Source organism: Pseudophryne corroboree, unplaced genomic scaffold, assembly GCF_028390025.1.
Source record: "Pseudophryne corroboree isolate aPseCor3 unplaced genomic scaffold, aPseCor3.hap2 scaffold_949, whole genome shotgun sequence".
NCBI classification, from domain to species: Eukaryota; Metazoa; Chordata; class Amphibia; order Anura; family Myobatrachidae; genus Pseudophryne; species Pseudophryne corroboree.
Genome location: NW_026970529.1, coordinates 12822 through 39998, shown reverse-complemented (window position 1 = coordinate 39998; position 27177 = coordinate 12822). Strand labels below are relative to the sequence as shown.

General features: G+C 36.8%; 3 non-coding genes across 3 annotated transcripts; all 3 read right to left on the bottom strand.

Annotated features, from left to right (window-relative positions):
- Positions 1 to 11147: 11147 nt before the first annotated feature.
- Positions 11148 to 11221, bottom strand: TRNAS-ACU (transfer RNA serine (anticodon ACU)). Its single transcript has one exon. It is a non-coding gene; the product is annotated as a tRNA-Ser (tRNA).
- A 3427-nt stretch (positions 11222 to 14648) lies between these two features.
- Positions 14649 to 14722, bottom strand: TRNAS-ACU (transfer RNA serine (anticodon ACU)). Its single transcript has one exon. It is a non-coding gene; the product is annotated as a tRNA-Ser (tRNA).
- Positions 14723 to 15812: 1090 nt separating this feature from the next.
- Positions 15813 to 15886, bottom strand: TRNAS-ACU (transfer RNA serine (anticodon ACU)). Its single transcript has one exon. It is a non-coding gene; the product is annotated as a tRNA-Ser (tRNA).
- Between the last annotated feature and the right edge of the window lie 11291 nt (positions 15887 to 27177).

Below are 27177 nucleotides of genomic sequence, written 5' to 3'. Positions count from 1 at the left end.
AGAAGAGCAATACAAAATGTACAAGTGATATATTAAAATCATCTTTCCAGCTTGAATTTCAATGATGCATTGGGGCAACGATTTTGTGAGAAACATTTTCACCCTTAAATAAAGATTTTCTTAATTCCTTACCTGTGTGCTAATTAGATATCACCTTGTTTTCACATTAAACAGACTTCCACATGAGAAAGCAGCAAGGATGCAGTGGCGTTAATGTTTCCTGGTGTCAACCTGTATTATTTCAGTAGACATTGAAATGAGGATGCATCTTGCTGCCTTTCCAATGAAGCAAATTTAATTTAGTAATAGGTTAAAAACCATCCCTACAAAGGTGTTAATCAGAGACTTGGCTTTGTGGACACTTTTCAAAGAACAAATTTGTTAGCATAAAAATAAAGCCAGAAAATTAAGAGCTGTTTAATCACTCAATTGGATTTTTTTTGCCAGCATATTTCTTTTTCTCTGCAACCCACTGCTAAATTGTGCTTCCTAGCTGTTTTTATAAAATCACTGAATCAAATCTAACTCTGATTACATCAGAGAAAGCCAGGTACCCTACACCATAAGAGGGGGTTTGAAATTTTGACTTGTCTACTTAAAGATCACCAAAATCTGATAACAAGGTCAATTACGTCCCTGGGTAGGATTGAACCACCAACCTTTTGGTTTATAGCCGTACACACTAACTGATTGCGCCACAGAGACACTTTGCAAAAGTACATACTGACAAAGGCTAATAAGCATTCATCTAAAACGTTTCCTAGAAAAACTTTAAAAAGTCAATAATCTGGAGAGTTTTTGTAAGATGTTTCTTCCATCCACCAACGAAGAAACACATTGGTACTTTCCCATGATGAGTGAGTGCTTCAGGATCTCTTGCACTTACATGTGCAGCAGAGTACTGCAATGGAAGCATGCTGGGCCCATAACCCAGAGGTAGGCAGATTAAAACTATCCTCTGCTATATGCATTTTTTTTGTTAATTAAAGTAATCCAAAACTGGGATTGATATTTTTGCTCTTTTATTTTTCATTAAAGTACAATAACTTTTACCATTTTGATTTGTTTTAATAGTATATTGAAAGTATTGTTTTCTTTTAAAAATCCACTTAATTTTCTTTACCCTATTATTAAAATGGTAATTGACAAAAACAAACTACATTGTCATCAGAAGAGCAATACAAAATGTACAAGTGATATATTAAAATCATCTTTTCAGCTTGAATTTCAATGATGCATTGGGGCAACGATTTTGTGAGAAACATTTTCACCCTTAAATAAAGATTTTCTTAATTCCTTACCTGTGTGCTAATTAGATATCACCTTGTTTTCACATTAAACAGACTTCCACATGAGAAAGCAGCAAGGATGCAGTGGCGTTAATGTTTCCTTGTGTCAACCCGTATTATTTCAGTAGACATTGCAATGAGGATGCATCTTGCTGCCTTTCCAATGAAGCAAATTTAATTTAGTAATAGGTGAAAAACCATCCCTACAAAGGTGTTAATCAGAGACTTGGCTTTGTGGACACTTTTCAGAGAACAAATTTGTTAGCATAAAAATAAAGCCAGAAAATGAAGAGCTGTTTAATCACTCAATTGGATTTTTTTTGCCAGCATATTTCTTTTTCTCTGCAACCCACTGCTAAATTGTGCTTCCTAGCTGTTTTTATTAAATCACTGAATCAAATCTAACTCTGATTACATCAGAAAAGGCCAGGTACCCTACACCATAAGAGGGGGTTTGAAATTTTGACTTGTCTACTTAAAGATCACCAAAATCTGATAACAAGGTCAATTACGTCCCTGGGTGTGATTGAACCACCAACCTTTTGGTTTATAGCCGTACACACTAACTGATTGCGCCACAGAGACACTTTGCAAATGTACATACTGACAAAGGCTAATAAGCATTCATCTAAAACGTTTCCTAGAAAAACTTTAAAAAGTCAATAATCTGGAGAGTTTTTGTAAGATGTTTCTTCCATCCACCAACGAAGAAACACATTGGTACTTTCCCATGATGAGTGAGTGCTTCAGGATCTCTTGCACTTACATGTGCAGCAGAGTACTGCAATGGAAGCATGCTGGGCCCATAACCCAGAGGTAGGCAGATTAAAACTATCCTCTGCTATATGCATTTTTTTTGTTAATTAAAGTAATCCAAAACTGGGATTGATATTTTTGCTCTTTTATTTTTCATTAAAGTACAATAACTTTTACCATTTTAATTTGTTTTAATAGTATATTGAAAGTATTGTTTTCTTTTAAAAATCCACTTAATTTTCTTTACCCTATTATTAAAATGGTAATTGACAAAAACAAACTACATTGTCACCAGAAGAGCAATACAAAATGTACAAGTGATATATTAAAATCATCTTTCCAGCTTGAATTTCAATGATGCATTGGGGCAACGATTTTGTGAGAAACATCTTCACCCTTAAATAAAGATTTTCTTAATTCCTTACCTGTGTGCTAATTAGATATCACCTTGTTTTCACATTAAACAGACTTCTACATGAGAAAGCAGCAAGGATGCAGTGGCGTTAATGTTTCCTTGTGTCAACCCGTATTATTTCAGTAGACATTGAAATGAGGATGCATCTTGCTGCCTTTCCAATGAAGCAAATTTAATTTAGTAATAGGTGAAAAACCATCCCTACAAAGGTGTTAATCAGAGACTTGGCTTTGTGGACACTTTTCAAAGAACAAATTTGTTAGCATAAAAATAAAGCCAGAAAATTAAGAGCTGTTTAATTACTCAATTGGATTTTTTTGCCAGCATATTTCTTTTTCTCTGCAACCCACTGCTAAATTGTTCTTCCTAGCTGTTTTTATAAAATCACTGAATCAAATCTAACTCTGATTACATCAGAGAAAGCAAGGTACACTACACCATAAGAGGGGGTTTGAAATTTTGACTTGTCTACTTAAAGATCACCAAAATCTGATAACAAGGTCAATTACGTCCCTGGGTGGGATTGAACCACCAACCTTTTAGTTTATAGCCGTACACACTAACTGATTGCACCTCAGAGACACTTTGCAAAAGTACATACTGACAAAGGCTAATAAGCATTCATCTAAAACGTTTCCTAGAAAAACTTTAAAAAGTCAATAATCTGGAGAGTTTTTGTAAGATGTTTCTTCCATCCACCAACGAAGAAACACATTGGTACTTTCCCATGATGAGTGAGTGCTTCAGGATCTCTTGCACTTACATGTGCAGCAGAGTACTGCAATGGAAGCATGCTGGGCCCATAAATCAGAGGTAGGCAGATTAAAACTATCCTCTGCTATATGCATTTTTTTTGTTAATTAAAGTAATCCAAAACTGGGATTGATATTTTTGATCTTTTATTTTTCATTAAAGTACAATAACTTTTACCATTTTAATTTGTTTTAATAGTATATTGAAAGTATTGTTTTCTTTTAAAAATCCACTTAATTTTCTTTACCCTATTATTAAAATGGTAATTGACAAAAACAAACTACATTGTCACCAGAAGAGCAATACAAAATGTACAAGTGATATATTAAAATCATCTTTCCAGCTTGAATTTCAATGATGCATTGGGGCAACGATTTTGTGAGAAACATTTTCACCCTTAAATAAAGATTTTCTTAATTCCTTACCTGTGTGCTAATTAGATATCACCTTGTTTTCACATTAAACAGACTTCCACATGAGAAAGCAGCAAGGATGCAGTGGCGTTAATGTTTCCTGGTGTCAACCTGTATTATTTCAGTAGACATTGAAATGAGGATGCATCTTGCTGCCTTTCCAATGAAGCAAGTTTAATTTAGTAATAGGTGAAAAACCATCCTTACAAAGGTGTTAATCAGAGACTTGGCTTTGTGGACACTTTTCAGAGAACAAATTTGTTAGCATAAAAATAAAGCCAGAAAATGAAGAGCTGTTTAATCACTCAATTGGATTTTTTTGCCAGCATATTTCTTTTTCTCTGCAACCCACTGCTAAATTGTGCTTCCTAGCTGTTTTTATAAAATCACTGAATCAAATCTAACTCTGATTACATCAGAGAAGGCCAGGTACCCTACACCATAAGAGGGGGTTTGAAATTTTGACTTGTCTACTTAAAGATCACCAAAATCTGATAACAAGGTCAATTACGTCCCTGGGTGGGATTGAACCACCAACCTTTTGGTTTATAGCCGTACACATTAACTGATTGCGCCACAGAGACACTTTGCAAAAGTACATACTGACAAAGGCTAATAAGCATTCATCTAAAACGTTTCCTAGAAAAACTTTAAAAAGTCAATAATCTGGAGAGTTTTTGTAAGATGTTTCTTCCATCCACCAACGAAGAAACACATTGGTACTTTCCCATGATGACTGAGTGCTTCAGGATCTCTTGCACTTACATGTGCAGCAGAGTACTGCAATGGAAGCATGCTGGGCCCATAACCCAGAGGTAGGCAGATTAAAACTATCCTCTGCTATATGCATTTTTTTTGTTAATTAAAGTAATCCAAAACTGGGATTGATATTTTTGCTCTTTTATTTTTCATTAAAGTACAATAACTTTTACCATTTTAATTTGTTTTAATAGTATATTGAAAGTATTGTTTTCTTTTAAAAATCCACTTAATTTTCTTTACCCTATTATTAAAATGGTAATTGACAAAAACAAACTACATTGTCACCAGAAGAGCAATACAAAATGTACAAGTGATATATTAAAATCATCTTTCCAGCTTGAATTTCAATGATGCATTGGGGCAACGATTTTGTGAGAAACATTTTCACCCTTAAATAAAGATTTTCTTAATTCCTTACCTGTGTGCTAATTAGATATCACCTTGTTTTCACATTAAACAGACTTCCACATGAGAAAGCAGCAAGGATGCAGTGGCGTTAATGTTTCCTGGTGTCAACCTGTATTATTTCAGTAGACATTGAAATGAGGATGCATCTTGCTGCCTTTCCAATGAAGCAAGTTTAATTTAGTAATAGGTGAAAAACCATCCTTACAAAGGTGTTAATCAGAGACTTGGCTTTGTGGATACTTTTCAGAGAACAAATTTGTTAGCATAAAAATAAAGCCAGAAAATGAAGAGCTGTTTAATCACTCAATTGGATTTTTTTGCCAGCATATTTCTTTTTCTCTGCAACCCACTGCTAAATTGTGCTTCCTAGCTGTTTTTATAAAATCACTGAATCAAATCTAACTCTGATTACATCAGAGAAGGCCAGGTACCCTACACCATAAGAGGGGGTTTGAAATTTTGACTTGTCTACTTAAAGATCACCAAAATCTGATAACAAGGTCAATTACGTCCCTGGGTGGGATTGAACCACCAACCTTTTGGTTAATAGCCATATACACTAACTGATTGCGCCACAGAGACACTTAGCAAAAGTACATACTGACAAAGGCTAATAAGCATTCATCTAAAACGTTTCCTAGAAAAACTTTAAAAAGTCAATAATCTGGAGAGTTTTTGTAAGATGTTTCTTCCATCAACCAACGAAGAAACACATTGGTACTTTCCCATGATGACTGAGGGCTTCAGGATCTCTTGCACTTACATGTGCAGCAGAGTACTGCAATGGAAGCATGCTGGGCCCATAACCCAGAGGTAGGCAGATTGAAACTATCCTTTGCTATATGCATTTTTTTTTGTTAATTTAAGTAATCAAAACTGGGATTGATATTTTTGCTCTTTTATTTTTACTTAAAGTACAATAACTTTTACCATTTTAATTTGTTTTAATAGTATATTGACAGTATAGTTTTCTTTAAAAAATCCACTTAATTTTCTTTACCCTATTATTAAAAGGGTAATTGACAAAAACAAACTACATTGTCACCAGAAGAGCAATACAAAATGTACAAGTGATAAATTAAAATCATCTTTCCAGCTTGAATTTCAATGATGCATTGGGGCAACGATTTTGTGAGAAACATCTTCACCCTTAAATAAAGATTTTCTTAATTCCTTACCTGTGTGCTAATTAGATATCACCTTGTTTTCACATTAAACAGACTTCCACATGAGAAAGCAGCAAGGATGCAGTGGCGTTAATGTTTCCTTGTGTCAACCCGTATTATTTCAGTAGACATTGAAATGAGGATGCATCTTGCTGCCTTTCCAATGAAGCAAATTTAATTTAGTAATAGGTTAAAAACCATCCCTACAAAGGTGTTAATCAGAGACTTGGCTTTGTGGACACTTTTCAAAGAACAAATTTGTTAGCATAAAAATAAATCCAGAAAATTAAGAGCTGTTTAATCACTCAATTGGATTTTTTTTGCCAGCATATTTCTTTTTCTCTGCAACCCACTGCTAAATTGTGCTTCCTAGCTGTTTTTATAAAATCACTGAATCAAATCTAACTCTGATTACATCAGAGAAGGCCAGGTACCCTACACCATAAGAGGGGGTTTGAAATTTTGACTTGTCTACTTAAAGATCACCAAAATCTGATAACAAGGTCAATTACGTCCCTGGGTGGGATTGAACCACCAACCTTTTGGTTTATAGCCGTACACACTAACTGATTGCGCCACAGAGACACTTTGCAAATGTACATACTGACAAAGGCTAATAAGCATTCATCTAAAACGTTTCCTAGAAAAACTTTAAAAAGTCAATAATCTGGAGAGTTTTTGTAAGATGTTTCTTCCATCCACCAACGAAGAAACACATTGGTACTTTCCCATGATGAGTGAGTGCTTCAGGATCTCTTGCACTTACATGTGCAGCAGAGTACTGCAATGGAAGCATGCTGGGCCCATAACCCAGAGGTAGGCAGATTAAAACTATCCTCTGCTATATGCATTTTTTTTGTTAATTAAAGTAATCCAAAACTGGGATTGATATTTTTGCTCTTTTATTTTTCATTAAAGTACAATAACTTTTACCATTTTAATTTGTTTTAATAGTATATTGAAAGTATTGTTTTCTTTTAAAAATCCACTTCATTTTCTTTACCCTATTATTAAAATGGTAATTGACAAAAACAAACTACATTGTCATCAGAAGAGCAATACAAAATGTACAAGTGATATATTAAAATCATCTTTCCAGCTTGAATTTCAATGATGCATTGGGGCAACGATTTTGTGAGAAACATTTTCACCCTTAAATAAAGATTTTCTTAATTCCTTACCTGTGTGCTAATTAGATATCACCTTGTTTTCACATTAAACAGACTTCCACATGAGAAAGCAGCAAGGATGCAGTGGCGTTAATGTTTCCTGGTGTCAACCTGTATTATTTCAGTAGACATTGAAATGAGGATGCATCTTGCTGCCTTTCCAATGAAGCAAGTTTAATTTAGTAATAGGTGAAAAACCATCCATACAAAGGTGTTAATCAGAGACTTGGCTTTGTGGACACTTTTCAGAGAACAAATTTGTTAGCATAAAAATAAAGCCAGAAAATGAAGAGCTGTTTAATCACTCAATTGGATTTTTTTGCCAGCATATTTCTTTTTCTCTGCAACCCACTGCTAAATTGTGCTTCCTAGCTGTTTTTATAAAATCACTGAATCAAATCTAACTCTGATTACATCAGAGAAGGCCAGGTACCCTACACCATAAGAGGGGGTTTGAAATTTTGACTTGTCTACTTAAAGATCACCAAAATCTGATAACAAGGTCAATTACGTCCCTGGGTGGGATTGAACCACCAACCTTTTGGTTTATAGCCGTACACACTAACTGATTGCGCCACAGAGACACTTTGCAAAAGTACATACTGACAAAGGCTAATAAGCATTCATCTAAAATGTTTCCTAGAAAAACTTTAAAAAGTCAATAATCTGGAGAGTTTTTGTAAGATGTTTCTTCCATCCACCAACGAAGAAACACATTGGTACTTTCCCATGATGAGTGAGTGCTTCAGGATCTCTTGCACTTACATGTGCAGCAGAGTACTGCAATGGAAGCATGCTGGGCCCATAACCCAGAGGTAGGCAGATTAAAACTATCCTCTGCTATATGCATTTTTTTTTTTGTTAATTAAAGTAATCCAAAACTGGGATTGATATTTTTGCTCTTTTATTTTTCATTAAAGTACAATAACTTTTACCATTTTAATTTGTTTTAATAGTATATTGAAAGTATTGTTTTCTTTTAAAAATCCACTTAATTTTCTTTACCCTATTATTAAAATGGTAATTGACAAAAACAAACTACATTGTCATCAGAAGAGCAATACAAAATGTACAAGTGATATATTAAAATCATCTTTCCAGCTTGAATTTCAATGATGCATTGGGGCAACGATTTTGTGAGAAACATTTTCACCCTTAAATAAAGATTTTCTTAATTCCTTACCTGTGTGCAAATTAGATATCACCTTGTTTTCACATTAAACAGACTTCCACATGAGAAAGCAGCAAGGATGCAGTGGCGTTAATGTTTCCTGGTGTCAACCTGTATTATTTCAGTAGACATTGAAATGAGGATGCATCTTGCTGCCTTTCCAATGAAGCAAGTTTAATTTAGTAATAGGTGAAAAACCATCCTTACAAAGGTGTTAATCAGAGACTTGGCTTTGTGGACACTTTTCAGAGAACAAATTTGTTAGCATAAAAATAAAGCCAGAAAATGAAGAGCTGTTTAATCACTCAATTGGATTTTTTTGCCAGCATATTTCTTTTTCTCTGCAACCCACTGCTAAATTGTGCTTCCTAGCTGTTTTTATAAAATCACTGAATCAAATCTAACTCTGATTACATCAGAGAAGGCCAGGTACCCTACACCATAAGAGGGGGTTTGAAATTTTGACTTGTCTACTTAAAGATCACCAAAATCTGATAACAAGGTCAAATACATCCCTGGGTGGGATTGAACCACCAACCTTTTGGTTAATAGCCGTGCACACTAACTGATTGCGCCACAGAGACACTTTGCAAAAGTCCATACTGACAAAGGCTAATAAGCATTCATCTAAAACGTTTCCTAGAAAAACTTTAAAAAGGTCAATAATCTGGAGAGTTTTTGTAAGATGTTTCTTCCATCAACCAACGAAGAAACACATTGGTACTTTCCCATGATGACTGAGTGCTTCAGGATCTCTTGCACTTACATGTGCAGCAGAGTACTGCAATGGAAGCATGCTGGGCCCATAACCCAGAGGTAGGCAGATTGAAACTATCCTTTGCTATATGCATTTTTTTTTGTTAATTTAAGAAATCAAAACTGGGATTGATATTTTTGCTCTTTTATTTTTACTTAAAGTACAATAACTTTTACCATTTTAATTTGTTTTAATAGTATATTGACAGTATAGTTTTCTTTAAAAAATCCACTTAATTTTCTTTACCCTATTATTAAAAGGGTAATTGACAAAAACAAACTACATTGTCACCAGAAGAGCAATACAAAATGTACAAGTGATATATTAAAATCATCTTTCCAGCTTGAATTTCAATGATGCATTGGGGCAACGATTTTGTGAGAAACATCTTCACCCTTAAATAAAGATTTTCTTAATTCCTTACCTGTGTGCTAATTAGATATCACCTTGTTTTCACATTAAACAGACTTCCACATGAGAAAGCAGCAAGGATGCAGTGGCGTTAATGTTTCCTTGTGTCAACCCGTATTATTTCAGTAGACATTGAAATGAGGATGCATCTTGCTGCCTTTCCAATGAAGCAAATTTAATTTAGTAATAGGTGAAAAACCATCCCTACAAAGGTGTTAATCAGAGACTTGGCTTTGTGGACACTTTTCAAAGAACAAATTTGTTAGCATAAAAATAAAGCCAGAAAATTAAGAGCTGTTTAATCACTCAATTGGATTTTTTTGCCAGCATATTTCTTTTTCTCTGCAACCCACTGCTAAATTGTGCTTCCTAGCTGTTTTATAAAATCACTGAATCAAATCTAACTCTGATTACATCAGAGAAGGCCAGGTACCCTACACCATAAGAGGGGGTTTGAAATTTTGACTTGTCTACTTAAAGATCACCAAAATCTGATAACAAGGTCAATTACGTCCCTGGGTGGGATTGAACCACCAACCTTTTGGTTTATAGCCGTACACACTAACTGATTGCACCACAGAGACACTTTTTAAAAGTACATACTGACAAAGGCTAATAAGCATTCATCTAAAACGTTTCCTAGAAAAACTTTAAAAAGTCAATAATCTGGAGAGTTTTTGTAAGATGTTTCTTCCATCCACCAACGAAGAAACACATTGGTACTTTCCCATGATGAGTGAGTGCTTCAGGATCTCTTGCACTTACATGTGCAGCAGAGTACTGCAATGGAAGCATGCTGGGCCCATAACCCAGAGGTAGGCAGATTGAAACTATCCTTTGCTATATGCATTTTTTTTGTTAATTTAAGTAATCAAAACTGGGATTGATATTTTTGCTCTTTTATTTTTCATTAAAGTACAATAACTTTTACTATTTTAATTTGTTTTATTAGTATATTGAAAGTATTGTTTTCTTTTAAAAATCCACTTAATTTTCTTTACCCTATTATTGAAATGGTAATTGACAAAAACAAACTACATTGTCACCAGAAGAGCAATACAAAATGTACAAGTGATATATTAAAATCATCTTTCCAGCTTGAATTTCAATGATGCATTGGGGCAACGATTTTGTGAGAAACATTTTCACCCTTAAATAAAGATTTTCTTAATTCCTTACCTGTGTGCTAATTAGATATCACCTTGTTTTCACATTAAACAGACTTCCACATGAGAAAGCAGCAAGGATGCAGTGGCGTTAATGTTTCCTGGTGTCAACCTGTATTATTTCAGTAGACATTGAAATGAGGATGCATCTTGCTGCCTTTCCAATGAAGCAAGTTTAATTTAGTAATAGGTGAAAAACCATCCTTACAAAGGTGTTAATCAGAGACTTGGCTTTGTGGACACTTTTCAGAGAACAAATTTGTTAGCATAAAAATAAAGCCAGAAAATGAAGAGCTGTTTAATCACTCAATTGGATTTTTTTGCCAGCATATTTCTTTTTCTCTGCAACCCACTGCTAAATTGTGCTTCCTAGCTGTTTTTATAAAATCACTGAATCAAATCTAACTCTGATTACATCAGAGAAGGCCAGGTACCCTACACCATAAGAGGGGGTTTGAAATTTTGACTTGTCTACTTAAAGATCACCAAAATCTGATAACAAGGTCAATTACGTCCCTGGGTGGGATTGAACCACCAACCTTTTGGTTAGTAGCCAGACACACTAACCGATTGCACCACAGAGACACTTTGTAAAAAGTACATCCTGACAAAGGCTAATAAGCATACATCTAGAACGTTTCCTAGAAAAACTTTAAAAAGTCAATAATCTGGAGAGTTTTTGTAAGATGTTTCTCCCATCAACCAACGAAGAAACACATTGGTACTTTCCCATGATGAGTGAGTGCTTCAGGATCTATTGCACTTACATGTGCAGCAGAGTATAGCAATGGAAGCATGCTGGGCACATAACCCAGAGGTAGGCAGATTGAAACTATCCTCTGCTATATGCATTTTTTTTTTTAATTAAAGTAATCCAAAACTGGGATTGATATGTTGGCTCTTTTATTTTTACTTACAGTACAATAACTTTTACCATTTTAATTTGTTTTAATAGTATATTGACAGTATTGTTTTCTTTCAAAAATCCACTTAATTTTTTTTACCCTATTATTAAAATGGTAATTGACAAAAACAAACTACATTGTCACCAGAAGAGCAATACAAAATGTAAAAGTGATATATTAAAATCATCTTTCCAGCTTGAATTTCAATGATGCATTGGGGCAACGATTTTGTGAGAAACATTTTCACCCTTAAATAAAGATTTTCTTAATTCCTTACCTGTGTGCTAATTAGATATCACCTTGTTTTCACATTAAACAGACTTCCACATGAGAAAGCAGCAAGGATGCAGTGGCGTTAATGTTTCCTGGTGTCAACCTGTATTATTTCAGTAGACATTGAAATGAGGATGCATCTTGCTGCCTTTCCAATGAAGCAAGTTTAATTTAGTAATAGGTTAAAAACCATCCTTACAAAGGTGTTAATCAGAGACTTGGCTTTGTGGACACTTTTCAGAGAACAAATTTGTTAGCATAAAAATAAAGCCAGAAAATTAAGAGCTGTTTAATCACTCAATTGGATTTTTTTTGCCAGCATATTTCTTTTTCTCTGCAACCCACTGCTAAATTGTGCTTCCTAGCTGTTTTTCTAAAATCACTGAATCAAATCTAACTCCATCAGAGAAGGCCACGTACCCTACACCAGAACAGGGGGTTTGAAATTTTGACTTGTCTACTTAAAGATCACCAAAATCTGATAACAAGGTCAAATACGTCCCTGGGTGGGATTGAACCACCAACCTTTTGGTTAATAGCCATGCACACTAACTGATTGCGCCACAGAGACACTTTGCAAAAGTCCATACTGACAAAGGCTAATAAGCATTCATCTAAAACGTTTCCTAGAAAAACTTTAAAAAGTCAATAATCTGGAGAGTTTTTGTAAGATGTTTCTTCCATCAACCAACGAAGAAACACATTGGTACTTTCCCATGATGAGTGAGTGCTTCAGGATCTCTTGCACTTACATGTGCAGCAGAGTACAGCAATGGAAGCATGCTGGGCCCATAACCCAACGGTAGGCAGATTGAAACTATCCTCTGCTATATGCATTTTTTTTTGTTAAAGTAATCCAAAACTGGGATTGATATTTTGGCTCTTTTATTTTTACTTAAAGTACAATAACTTTTACCATTTTAATTTGTTTTAATAGTATATTGACAGTATTGTTTTCTTTCAAAAATCCACTTAATTTTCTTTACCCTATTATTAAAATGGTAATTGACAAAAACAAACTACATTGTCACCAGAAGAGCAATACAAAATGTACAAGTGATATATTAAAATCATCTTTCCAGCTTGAATTTCAATGATGCATTGGGGCAACGATTTTGTGAGAAACATCTTCACCCTTAAATAAAGATTTTCTTAATTCCTTACCTGTGTGCTAATTAGATATCACCTTGTTTTCACATTAAACAGACTTCCACATGAGAAAGCAGCAAGGATACAGTGGCGTTAATGTTTCCTGGTGTCAACCTGTATTATTTCAGTAGACATTGAAATGAGGATGCATCTTGCTGCCTTTCCAATGAAGCAAGTTTAATTTAGTAATAGGTGAAAAACCATCCCTACAAAGGTGTTAATCAGAGACTTGGCTTTGTGGACACTTTTCAAAGAACAAATTTGTTAGCATAAAAATAAAGCTAGAAAATGAAGAGCTGTTTAATCACTCAATTGGATTTTTTTTGCCAGCATATTTCTTTTTCTCTGCAACCCACTGCTAAATTGTGCTTCCTAGCTGTTTTTATAAAATCACTGAATCAAATCTAACTCTGATTACATCAGAGAAGGCCAGGTACCCTACACCATAACAGGGGGTTTGAAATTTTGACTTGTCTACTTAAAGATCACCAAAATCTGATAACAAGGTCAATTATGTCCCTGGTTGGGATTGAACCACCAACCTTTTTGATAGTAGCCGGACATACTAACCGATTGCGCCACAGAGACACTTTGCAAAAAGTCCATACTGACAAAGTCTAATAAGCATACATCTAGAACGTATCCTAGAAAATCTTTAAAGAGTCAATAATCTGGAGAGTTTTTGTAAGATGTTTCTTCCATCAACCAATGAAGAAACACATTGGTACTTTCCCATGATGAGTGAGTGCTTCAGGATCTCTTGCACTTACATGTGCAGCAGAGTACTGCAATGGAAGCATGCTGGGCCCATAACCCAGAGGTAGGCAGATTGAAACTATCCTTTGCTATATGCATTTTTTTTTGTTAATTTAAGTAATCAAAACTGGGATTGATATTTTTGCTCTTTTATTTTTACTTAAAGTACAATAACTTTTACCATTTTAATTTGTTTTAATAGTATATTGACAGTATAGTTTTCTTTCAAAAATCCACTTAATTTTCTTTACCCTATTATTAAAATGGTAATTGACAAAAACAAACTACATTGTCACCAGAAGAGCAATACAAAATGTACAAGTGATATATTAAAATCATCTTTCCAGCTTGAATTTCAATGATGCATTGGGGCAACGATTTTGTGAGAAACATTTTCACCCTTAAATAAAGATTTTCTTAATTCCTTACCTGTGTGCTAATTAGATATCACCTTGTTTTCACATTAAACAGACTTCCACATGAGAAAGCAGCAAGGATGCAGTGGCGTTAATGTTTCCTGGTGTCAACCTGTATTATTTCAGTAGACATTGAAATGAGGATGCATCTTGCTGCCTTTCCAATGAAGCAAGTTTAATTTAGTAATAGGTTAAAAACCATCCATACAAAGGTGTTAATCAGAGACTTGGCTTTGTGGACACTTTTCAGAGAACAAATTTGTTAGCATAAAAATAAAGCCATAAAATTAAGAGCTGTTTAATCACTCAATTGGTTTTTTTTTGCCAGCATATTTCTTTTTCTCTGCAACCCACTGCTAAATTGTGCTTCCTAGCTGTTTTTTATAAAATCACTGAATCAAATCTAACTCTGATTACATCAGAGAAGGCCAGGTACCCTACAACATAAAAGGGGGTTTGAAATTTTGACTTGTCTACTTAAAGATCACCAAAACCTGATCACAAGGTCAATTATGTCCCTGGGTGGGATTGAACCACCAACCTTTTGGTTAGTAGCCAAACACACTAACTGATTGCACCACAGAGACACTTTGCAAAAGTGGATACTGACAAAGGCTAATAAGCATTCATCTAGAACGTTTCCTAGAAAAACTTTAAAAAGTCAATAATCTGGAGAGTTTTTGTAAGATGTTTCTTAGATCAACCAACGAAGAAACACATTGGTACTTTCCCATGATGAGTGAGTGCTTCAGGATCTCTTGCACTTACATGTGCAGCAGAGTACTGCAATGGAAGCATGCTGGGCCCATAACCCAGAGGTAGGCAGATTAAAACTATCCTCTGCTATATGCATTTTTTTTTATTAAAGTAATCCAAAACTGGGATTGATATTTTAGCTCTTTTATTTTTACTTAAAGTACAATAACTTTTACCATTTTAATTTGTTTTAATAGTGTATTGACAGTATAGTTTTCTTAAAAAAATCCACTTAATTTTCTTTACCCTATTATTAAAAGGGTAATTGACAAAAACAAACTACATTGTCACCAGAAGAGCAATACAAAATGTACAAGTGATATATTAAAATCATCTTTCCAGCTTGAATTTCAATGATGCATTGGGGCAACGATTTTGTGAGAAACATCTTCACCCTTAAATAAAGATTTTCTTAATTCCTTACCTGTGTGCTAATTAGATATCACCTTGTTTTCACATTAAACAGACTTCTACATGAGAAAGCAGCAAGGATGCAGTGGCGTTAATGTTTCCTGGTGTCAACCTGTATTATTTCAGTAGACATTGAAATGAGGATGCATCTTGCTGCCTTTCCAATGAAGCAAGTTTAATTTAGTTATAGGTGAAAAACCATCCCTACAAAGGTGTTAATCAGAGACTTGGCTTTGTGGACACTTTTAGAGAACAAATTTGTTAGCATAAAAATAAAGGCAGAAAATGAAGAGCTGTTTAATCACTCAATTGGATTTTTCTGCCAGCATATTTTTTTTCTCTGCAATCCATTGCTAAATTGTGCTTCCTAGCTGTTTTTTATAAAATCACTGAATCAAATCTAACTCTGATTACATCAGAGAAGGCCAGGTACCCTACACCATAAAATGGGGTTTGAAATTTTGACTTGTCTACTTAAAGATCACCAAAACCTGATCACAAGGTCAATTATGTCCCTGGGTGGGATTGAACCACCAACCTTTTGGTTAGTAGCCAGACACACTAACCGATTGCGCCACAGAGACACTTTGCAAAAATTACATACTGACAAAGGCTAATAAGCATTCATCTAGAACGTTTCCTAGAAAAACTTTAAAAAGTCAATAATCTGGAGAGTTTTTGTAAGAATTTTCTTAAATCAACCAACGAAGAAACACATTGGTACTTTCCCATGATGAGTGAGTGCTTCAGGATCTCTTGCACTTACATGTGCAGCAGAGTACTGCAATGGAAGCATGCTGGGCCCATTACCCAGAGGTAGGCAGATTGAAACTATCCTCTGCTATATGCATTTTTTTTGTTAATTAAAGTAATCCAAAACTGGGATTGATATGTTAGCTATTTTATGTTTACTTAAAGTACAATAACTTTTACCATTTTAATTTGTTTTAATAGTATATTGACAGTATTGTTTTCTTTCAAAAATCCACTTAATTTTCTTTACCCTATTATTAAAATGGTAATTGACAAAAACAAACTACATTGTCACCAGAAGAGCAATACAAAATGTACAAGTGATATATTAAAATCATCTTTCCAGCTTGAATTTCAATGATGCATTGGGGCAACGATTTTGTGAGAAACATCTTCACCCTTAAATAAAGATTTTCTTAATTCCTTACCTGTGTGCTAATTAGATATCACCTTGTTTTCACATTAAACAGACTTCCACATGAGAAAGCAGCAAGGATGCATTGGCGTTAATGTTTCCTGGTGTCAACCTGTATTATTTCAGTAGACATTGAAATGAGGATGCATCTTGCTGCCTTTCCAATGAAGCAAGTTTAATTTAGTAATAGGTGAAAAACCATCCTTACATAGGTGTTCATCAGAGACTTGGCTTTGTGGACACTTTTCAGAGAACAAATTTGTTAGCATAAAAATAAAGCCAGAAAATGAAGAGCTGTTTAATCACTCAATTGGATTTTTCTGCCAGCATATTTTTTTTCTCTGCAACCGACTGCTAAATTGTGCTTCCTAGCTGTTTTTTATAAAATCACTTAATCAAATCTAATTACATCAGAGAAGGCCAGGTACCCTACATCATAACAGGGGGTTTGAAATTTTGACTTGTCCACTTAAAGATCACCAAAACCTGGTCACAAGGTCACTTACATCCCTGGGTGGGATTGAACCACCAACCTTTTGGTTAGTAGCCAAACACACTAACTGATTGCACCACAGAGACACTTTGCAAAAGTGGATACTGACAAAGGCTAATAAGCATTCATCTAAAACGTTTCCTAGAAAAACTTTAAAAAGTCAGTAATCTGGAGAGTTTTTGTAAGATGTTTCTTCCATCCACCAACGAAGAAACACATTGGTACTTTCCCATGATGAGTGAGTGCTTCAGGATCTCTTGCACTTACATGTGCAGCAGAGTACTGCAATGGAAGCATGCTGGGCCCATAACCCAGAGGTAGGCAGATTAAAACTATCCTCTGCTATATGCATTTTTTTTGTTAATTAAAGTAATCCAAAACTGGGATTGATATTTTTGCTCTTTTATTTTTCATTAAAGTACAATAACTTTTACCATTTTAATTTGTTTTAATAGTATATTGAAAGTATTGTTTTCTTTTAAAAAGCCACTTAATTTTCTTTACCCTATTATTAAAATGGTAATTGACAAAAACAAACTACATTGTCACCAGAAGAGCAATACAAAATGTACAAGTGATATATTAAAATCATCTTTCCAGCTTGAATTTCAATGATGCATTGGGGCAACGATTTTGTGAGAAACATCTTCACCCTTAAATAAAGATTTTCTTAATTCCTTACCTGTGTGCTAATTAGATATCACCTTGTTTTCACATTAAACAGACTTCCACATGAGAAATCAGCAAGGATGCAGTGGCATTAATGTTTCCTGGTATCAACCCGTATTATTTCAGTAGACATTGAAATGAGGATGCATCTTGCTGCCTTTCCAATGAAGCAAGTTTAATTTAGTAATAGGTGAAAAACCATCCCTACAAAGGTGTTAATCAGAGACTTGGCTTTGTCGACACTTTTCAGAGAACAAATTTGTTAGCATAAAAATAAAGCCAGAAAATTAAGAGCTGTTTAATCACTCAATTGGATTTTTTTGCCAGCATATTTCTTTTTCTCTGCAACTCACTGCTAAATTGTGCTTCCTAGCTGTTTTTATAAAATCACTGAATCAAATCTAACTCTGATTACATCAGAGAAGGCCAGGTACTCTACACCATAAGAGGGGGTTTGAAATTTTGACTTGTCTACTTAAAGATCACCAAAATCTGATAACAAGGTCAATTACGTCCCTGGGTGGGATTAAACCACCAACCTTTTGGTTAGTAGCCAAACACACTAACTGATTGCACCACAGAGACACTTTGCAAAAGTGGATACTGACAAAGGCTAATAAGCATTCATCTAGAACGTTTCCTAGAAAAACTTTAAAAAGTCAATAATCTGGAGAGTTTTTGTAAGATGTTTCTTAGATCAACCAACGAAGAAACACATTGGTACTTTCCCATGATGAGTGAGTGCTTCAGGATCTCTTGCACTTACATGTGCAGCAGAGTACTGCAATGGAAGCATGCTGGGCCCATAACCCAGAGGTAGGCAGATTAAAACTATCCTCTGCTATATGCATTTTTTTTTTATTAAAGTAATCCAAAACTGGGATTGATATTTTAGCTCTTTTATTTTTACTTAAAGTACAATAACTTTTACCATTTTAATTTGTTTTAATAGTGTATTGACAGTATAGTTTTCTTTAAAAAATCCACTTAATTTTCTTTACCCTATTATTAAAAGGGTAATTGACAAAAACAAACTACATTGTCACCAGAAGAGCAATACAAAATGTACAAGTGATATATTAAAATCATCTTTCCAGCTTGAATTTCAATGATGCATTGGGGCAACGATTTTGTGAGAAACATCTTCACCCTTAAATAAAGATTTTCTTAATTCCTTACCTGTGTGCTAATTAGATATCACCTTGTTTTCACATTAAACAGACTTCTACATGAGAAAGCAGCAAGGATGCAGTGGCGTTTTATGTTTCCTGGTGTCAACCTGTATTATTTCAGTAGACATTGAAATGAGGATGCATCTTGCTGCCTTTCCAATGAAGCAAGTTTAATTTAGTTATAGGTGAAAAACCATCCCTACAAAGGTGTTAATCAGAGACTTGGCTTTGTGGACACTTTTAGAGAACAAATTTGTTAGCATAAAAATAAAGGCAGAAAATGAAGAGCTGTTTAATCACTCAATTGGATTTTTCTGCCAGCATATTTTTTTTCTCTGCAACCCATTGCTAAATTGTGCTTCCTAGCTGTTTTTTTATAAAATCACTGAATCAAATCTAACTCTGATTACATCAGAGAAGGCCAGGTACCCTACACCATAAAATGGGGTTTGAAATTTTGACTTGTCTACTTAAAGATCACCAAAACCTGATCACAAGGTCAATTATGTCCCTGGGTGTGATTGAACCACCAACCTTTTGGTTAGTAGCCAGACACACTAACCGATTGCGCCACAGAGACACTTTGCAAAAAGTACATCCTGACAAAGGCTAATAAGCATTCATCTAGAACGTTTCCTAGAAAAACTTTAAAAAGTCAATAATCTGGAGAGTTTTTGTAAGAATTTTCTTAAATCAACCAACGAAGAAACACATTGGTACTTTCCCATGATGAGTGAGTGCTTCAGGATCTCTTGCACTTACATGTGCAGCAGAGTACTGCAATGGAAGCATGCTGGGCCCATTACCCAGAGGTAGGCAGATTGAAACTATCCTCTGCTATATGCATTTTTTTTGTTAATTAAAGTAATCCAAAACTGGGATTGATATGTTAGCTATTTTATGTTTACTTAAAGTACAATAACTTTTACCATTTTAATTTGTTTTAATAGTATATTGACAGTATTGTTTTCTTTCAAAAATCCACTTAATTTTCTTTACCCTATTATTAAAATGGTAATTGACAAAAACAAACTACATTGTCACCAGAAGAGCAATACAAAATGTACAAGTGATATATTAAAATCATCTTTCCAGCTTGAATTTCAATGATGCATTGGGGCAACGATTTTGTGAGAAACATCTTCACCCTTAAATAAAGATTTTCTGAATTCCTTACCTGTGTGCTAATTAGATATCACCTTGTTTTCACATTAAACAGACTTCTACTTGAGAAAGCAGCAAGGATGCAGTGGCGTTAATGTTTCCTGGTGTCAACCTGTATTATTTCAGTAGAAATTGAAATGAGGATGCATCTTGCTGCCTTTCCAATGAAGCAAGTTTAATTTAGTAATAGGTGAAAAAACATCCTTACATAGGTGTTCATCAGAGACTTGGCTTTGTGGACACTTTTCAGAGAACAAATTTGTTAGCATAAAAATAAAGCCAGAAAATGAAGAGCTGTTTAATCACTCAATTGGATTTTTCTGCCAGCATATTTTTTTTCTCTGCAACCCACTGCTAAATTGTGCTTCCTAGCTGTTTTTTATAAAATCACTTAATCAAATCTAACTCTGATTACATCAGAGAAGGCCAGGTACCCTACATCATAAGAGGGGGTTTGAAATTTTGACTTGTCCACTTAAAGATCACCAAAACCTGATCACAAGGTCACTTACATCCCTGGGTGGGATTGAACCACCAACCTTTTGGTTAGTAGCCAAACACACTAACTGATTGCACCACAGAGACACTTTGCAAAAGAGGATACTGACAAAGGCTAATAAGCATTCATCTAAAACGTTTCCTAGAAAAACTTTAAAAAGTCAGTAATCTGGAGAGTTTTTGTAAGATGTTTCTTCCATCCACCAACGAAGAAACACATTGGTACTTTCCCATGATGAGTGAGTGCTTCAGGATCTCTTGCACTTACATGTGCAGCAGAGTACTGCAATGGAAGCATGCTGGGCCCATAACCCAGAGGTAGGCAGATTAAAACTATCCTCTGCTATATGCATTTTTTTTTGTTAATTAAAGTAATCCAAAACTGGGATTGATATTTTTGCTCTTTTATTTTTCATTAAAGTACAATAACTTTTACCATTTTAATTTGTTTTAATAGTATATTGAAAGTATTGTTTTCTTTTAAAAAGCCACTTAATTTTCTTTACCCTATTATTAAAATGGTAATTGACAAAAACAAACTACATTGTCACCAGAAGAGCAATACAAAATGTACAAGTGATATATTAAAATCATCTTTCCAGCTTGAATTTCAATGATGCATTGGGGCAACGATTTTGTGAGAAACATCTTCACCCTTAAATAAAGATTTTCTTAATTCCTTACCTGTGTGCTAATTAGATATCACCTTGTTTTCACATTAAACAGACTTCCACATGAGAAATCAGCAAGGATGCAGTGGCATTAATGTTTCCTGGTATCAACCCGTATTATTTCAGTAGACATTGAAATGAGGATGCATCTTGCTGCCTTTCCAATGAAGCAAGTTTAATTTTATAATAGGTGAAAAACCATCCTTACAAAGGTGTTAATCAGAGACTTGGCTTTGTGGACACTTTTCAGAGAACAAATTTGTTAGCATAAAAATAAAGCCAGAAAATTAAGAGCTGTTTAATCACTCAATTGGATTTTTTTTGCCAGCATATTTCTTTTCCTCTGCAACCCACTGCTAAATTGTGCTTCCTAGCTGTTTTTATAAAATCACTGAATCAAATCTAACTCTGATTACATCAGAGAAGGCCAGGTACCCTACACCAGAACAGGGCGTTTGAAATTTTGACTTGTCTACTTAAAGATCACCAAAATCTAATAACAAGGTCAATTACGTCCCTGGGTGGGATTGAACCACCAACCTTTTGGTTAATAGCCGTGCACACTAACTGATTGCGCCACAGAGACACTTTGCAAAAGTCCATACTGACAAAGGCTAATAAGCATTCATCTAAAACGTTTCCTAGAAAAACTTTAAAAAGTCAATAATCTGGAGAGTTTTTGTAAAATGTTTCTTCCATCAACCAACGAAGAAACACATTGGTACTTTCCCATGATGAGTGAGTGCTTCAGGATCTCTTGCACTTACATGTGCAGCAGAGTACAGCAATGTAGATGATGGCCTAACAGGAGGCTTTAAAATTTTCTTTCTAGTGTCCTTCGTTTGGGAGAAAAATGCAAAGGTACAAGACAGCTTTTCCTTGCCAATATCTCTCTTTTGCAAAGAGCTGCGCATTGGAAAATTCAGGGCTATGCCGTGTAAATGATGGCCTAACAGGAGGCTTTAAAATTTTCTTTCTAGTGTCCTTCGTTTGCGAGAAAAATGCAAAGGTACAAGACAGCTTTTCCTTGCCAATATCTCTCTTTTGCAAAGAGCTACGCATTGGAAAATTCAGGGCTATACCGTGTAGATATTAGAGATGAGCGGGTTCGGTTTCTCTGAATCCGAACCCGCACGAACTTCATGTTTTTTTTCACGGGTCCGAGCGACTCGGATCTTCCCGCCTTGCTCGGTTAACCCGAGCGCGCCCGAACGTCATCATGACGCTGTCGGATTCTCGCGAGACTCGGATTCTATATAAGGAGCCGCGCGTCGCCGCCATTTTCACACGTGCATTGAGATTGATAGGGAGAGGACGTGGCTGGCGTCCTCTCCATTTAGATTAGAAGAGAGAGAGAGATTGACCTGATTTACTGGAGCTTAGGAGTACTGTAGAACTGTAGAGAGTGCAGAGTTTACTAGTGACTGACCACAGTGAACACCAGACAGTGCAGTTTTATTTAATATATCCGTTCTCTGCCTGAAAAAAACGATACACAGTGACTCAGTCACATACCATATCTGTGTGCACTGCTCAGCCCAGTGTGCTGCATCATCTATGTATATATCTGACTGTGCTCAGCTCACACATCTTATAATTGTGGGGGAGACTGGGGAGCACTGCAGTGCCAGTTATAGGTTATAGCAGGAGCCAGGAGTACATATTATTATTAAAATTAAACAGTGCACACTTTTGCTGCAGGAGTGCCACTGCCAGTGTGACTGACCAGTGACCTGACCACACTGACCACCAGTATAGTTAGTAGTATAGTATACTATATTGTGATTGCCTGAAAAAGTTAAACACTCGTATCTGACTGTGCTCAGCTCACACATCTTATAATTGTGGGGGAGACTGGGGAGCACTGCAGTGCCAGTTATAGGTTATAGCAGGAGCCAGGAGTACATATTATTATTAAAATTAAACAGTGCACACTTTTGCTGCAGGAGTGCCACTGCCAGTGTGACTGACCAGTGACCACCTGACCACACTGACCACCAGTATAGTTAGTAGTATAGAATACTATATTGTGATTGCCTGAAAAAGTTAAACACTCGTCGTGTGACTTCACTTGTGTGGTGTTTTTTTTTTTTATTCTATAAAAAACTCATTCTGCTGACAGACAGTGTCCAGCAGGTCCGTCATTATATAATATATACCTGTCCGGCTGCAGTAGTGATATATATATATTTTTTATATAATTATTTATCATCCAGTCGCAGCAGACACAGTACGGTAGTTCACGGCTGTAGCTACCTCTGTGTCGGCACTCGGCAGTCCGTCCATAATTGTATACCACCTACCCGTGGTTTTTTTTTCTTTCTTCTTTATACATACATACTACTACTACATCTCTTTATCAACCAGTCTATATTAGCAGCAGACACAGTACAGTACGGTAGTCCACGGCTGTAGCTACCTCTGTGTCGGCACTGGGCAGTCCGTCCATAATTGTATACCACCTACCCGTGGTTTTTTTTTCTTTCTTCTTTATACATACATACTACTACTACATCTCTTTATCAACCAGTCTATATTAGCAGCAGACACAGTACAGTACGGTAGTCCACGGCTGTAGCTACCTCAGTGTCGGCACTGGGCAGTCCGTCCATAATTGTATACCACCTACCCGTGGTTTTTTTTTCTTTCTTCTTTATATTATACATACATGCTACTACTACTACATCTCTTTATCAACCAGTCTATATTAGCAGCAGACACAGTACAGTACGGTAGTCCACGGCTGTAGCTACCTCTGTGTCGGCACTGGGCAGTCCGTCCATAATTGTATACCACCTACCCATGGTTTTTTTTTCTTTCTTCTTTATACATACATACTACTACTACATCTCTTTATCAACCAGTCTATATTAGCAGCAGACACAGTACAGTACGGTAGTCCACGGCTGTAGCTACCTCTGTGTCGGCACTGGGCAGTCCGTCCATAATTGTATACCACCTACCCGTGGTTTTTTTTTCTTTCTTCTTTATACATACATACTACTACTACATCTCTTTATCAACCAGTCTATATTAGCAGCAGACACAGTACAGTACGGTAGTCCACGGCTGTAGCTACCTCTGTGTCGGCACTCGGCAGTCCGTCCATAATTGTATACCACCTACCCGTGGTTTTTTTTTCTTTCTTCTTTATACATACATACTACTACTACATCTCTTTATCAACCAGTCTATATTAGCAGCAGACACAGTACAGTACGGTAGTCCACGGCTGTAGCTACCTCTGTGTCGGCACTGGGCAGTCCGTCCATAATTGTATACCACCTACCCATGGTTTTTTTTTCTTTCTTCTTTATACATACATACTACTACTACATCTCTTTATCAACCAGTCTATATTAGCAGCAGACACAGTACAGTACGGTAGTCCACGGCTGTAGCTACCTCTGTGTCGGCACTCGGCAGTCCGTCCATAATTGTATACCACCTACCCGTGGTTTTTTTTTCTTTCTTCTTTATACATACATACTACTACTACATCTCTTTATCAACCAGTCTATATTAGCAGCAGACACAGTACAGTACGGTAGTCCACGGCTGTAGCTACCTCTGTGTCGGCACTGGGCAGTCCGTCCATAATTGTATACCACCTACCCGTGGTTTTTTTTTCTTTCTTCTTTATACATACATACTACTACTACATCTCTTTATCAACCAGTCTATATTAGCAGCAGACACAGTACAGTACGGTAGTCCACGGCTGTAGCTACCTCTGTGTTCGCACTCGGCAGTCCGTCCATAATTGTATACCACCTACCCGTGGTTTTTTTTTCTTTCTTCTTTATACATACATACTACTACTACATCTCTTTATCAACCAGTCTATATTAGCAGCAGACACAGTACAGTACGGTAGTCCACGGCTGTAGCTACCTCTGTGTCGGCACTCGGCAGTCCATCCATAATTGTATACTAGTATCCATCCATCTCCATTGTTTACCTGAGGTGCCTTTTAGTTGTGCCTATTAAAATATGGAGAACAAAAATGTTGAGGTTCCAAAATTAGGGAAAGATCAAGATCCACTTCCACCTCGTGCTGAAGCTGCTGCCACTAGTCATGGCCGAGACGATGAAATGCCAGCAACGTCGTCTGCCAAGGCCGATGCCCAATGTCATAGTACAGAGCATGTCAAATCCAAAACACCAAATATCAGTAAAAAAAGGACTCCAAAACCTAAAATAAAATTGTCGGAGGAGAAGCGTAAACTTGCCAATATGCCATTTACCACACGGAGTGGCAAGGAACGGCTGAGGCCCTGGCCTATGTTCATGGCTAGTGGTTCAGCTTCACATGAGGATGGAGGCACTCAGCCTCTCGCTAGAAAAATGAAAAGACTCAAGCTGGCAAAAGCAGTAGCACCGCAAAGAACTGTGCGTTCTTCGAAATCCCAAATCCACAAGGAGAGTCCAATTGTGTCGGTTGCGATGCCTGACCTTCCCAACACTGGACGTGAAGAGCATGCGCCTTCCACCATTTGCACGCCCCCTGCAAGTGCTGGAAGGAGCACCCGCAGTCCAGTTCCTGATAGTCAGATTGAAGATGTCAGTGTTGAAGTACACCAGGATGAGGAGGATATGGGTGTTGCTGGCGCTGGGGAGGAAATTGACCAGGAGGATTCTGATGGTGAGGTGGTTTGTTTAAGTCAGGCACCCGGGGAGACACCTGTTGTCCGTGGGAGGAATAGGGCCGTTGACATGCCTGGTGAAAATACCAAAAAAATCAGCTCTTCGGTGTGGAAGTATTTCACCAGAAATGCGGACAACAGGTGTCAAGCCGTGTGTTCCCTTTGTCAAGCTGTAATAAGTAGGGGTAAGGACGTTAACCACCTCGGAACATCCTCCCTTATACGTCACCTGCAGCGCATTCATAATAAGTCAGTGACAAGTTCAAAAACTTGGGCCGACAGCGGAAGCAGTCCACTGACCAGTAAATCCCTTCCTCTTGTAACCAAGCTCACACAAACCACCCCACCAACTCCCTCAGTGTCAATTTCCTCCTTCCCCAGGAATGCCAATAGTCCTGCAGGCCATGTCACTGGCAATTCTGACGAGTCCTCTCCTGCCTGGGATTCCTCCGATGCATCCTTGCGTGTAACGCCTACTGCTGCTGGCGCTGCTGTTGTTGCTGCTGGGAGTCGATGGTCATCCCAGAGGGGAAGTCGTAAGCCCACTTGTACTACTTCCAGTAAGCAATTGACTGTCCAACAGTCCTTTGCGAGGAAGATGAAATATCACAGCAGTCATCCTGTTGCAAAGCGGATAACTGAGTCCTTGACAACTATGTTGGTGTTAGACGTGCGTCCGGTATCCGCCGTTAGTTCACAGGGAACTAGACAATTTATTGAGGCAGTGTGCCCCCGTTACCAAATACCATCTAGGTTCCACTTCTGTAGGCAGGCGATACCGAGAATGTACACGGACGTCAGAAAAAGACTCACCTGTGTCCTAAAAAATGCAGTTGTACCCAATGTCCACTTAACCACGGACATGTGGACAAGTGGAGCAGGGCAGGGTCAGGACTATATGACTGTGACAGCCCACTGGGTAGGTGTATGGACTCCCGCCGCAAGAACAGCAGCGGCGGCACCAGTAGCAGCATCTCGCAAATGCCAACTCTTTCCTAGGCAGGCTACGCTTTGTATCACCGCTTTCCAGAATACGCACACAGCTGAAAACCTCTTACGGCAACTGAGGAAGATCATCGCAGAATGGCTTACCCCAATTGGACTCTCCTGTGGATTTGTGGCATCGGACAACGCCAGCAATATTGTGTGTGCATTAAATATGGGCAAATTCCAGCACGTCCCATGTTTTGCACATACCTTGAATTTGGTGGTGCAGAATTTTTTAAAAAACGACAGGGGCGTGCAAGAGATGCTGTCGGTGGCCAGAAAAATTGCGGGACACTTTCGGCGTACAGGCACCACGTACAGAAGACTGGAGCACCACCAAAAACTACTGAACCTGCCCTGCCATCATCTGAAGCAAGAAGTGGTAACGAGGTGGAATTCAACCCTCT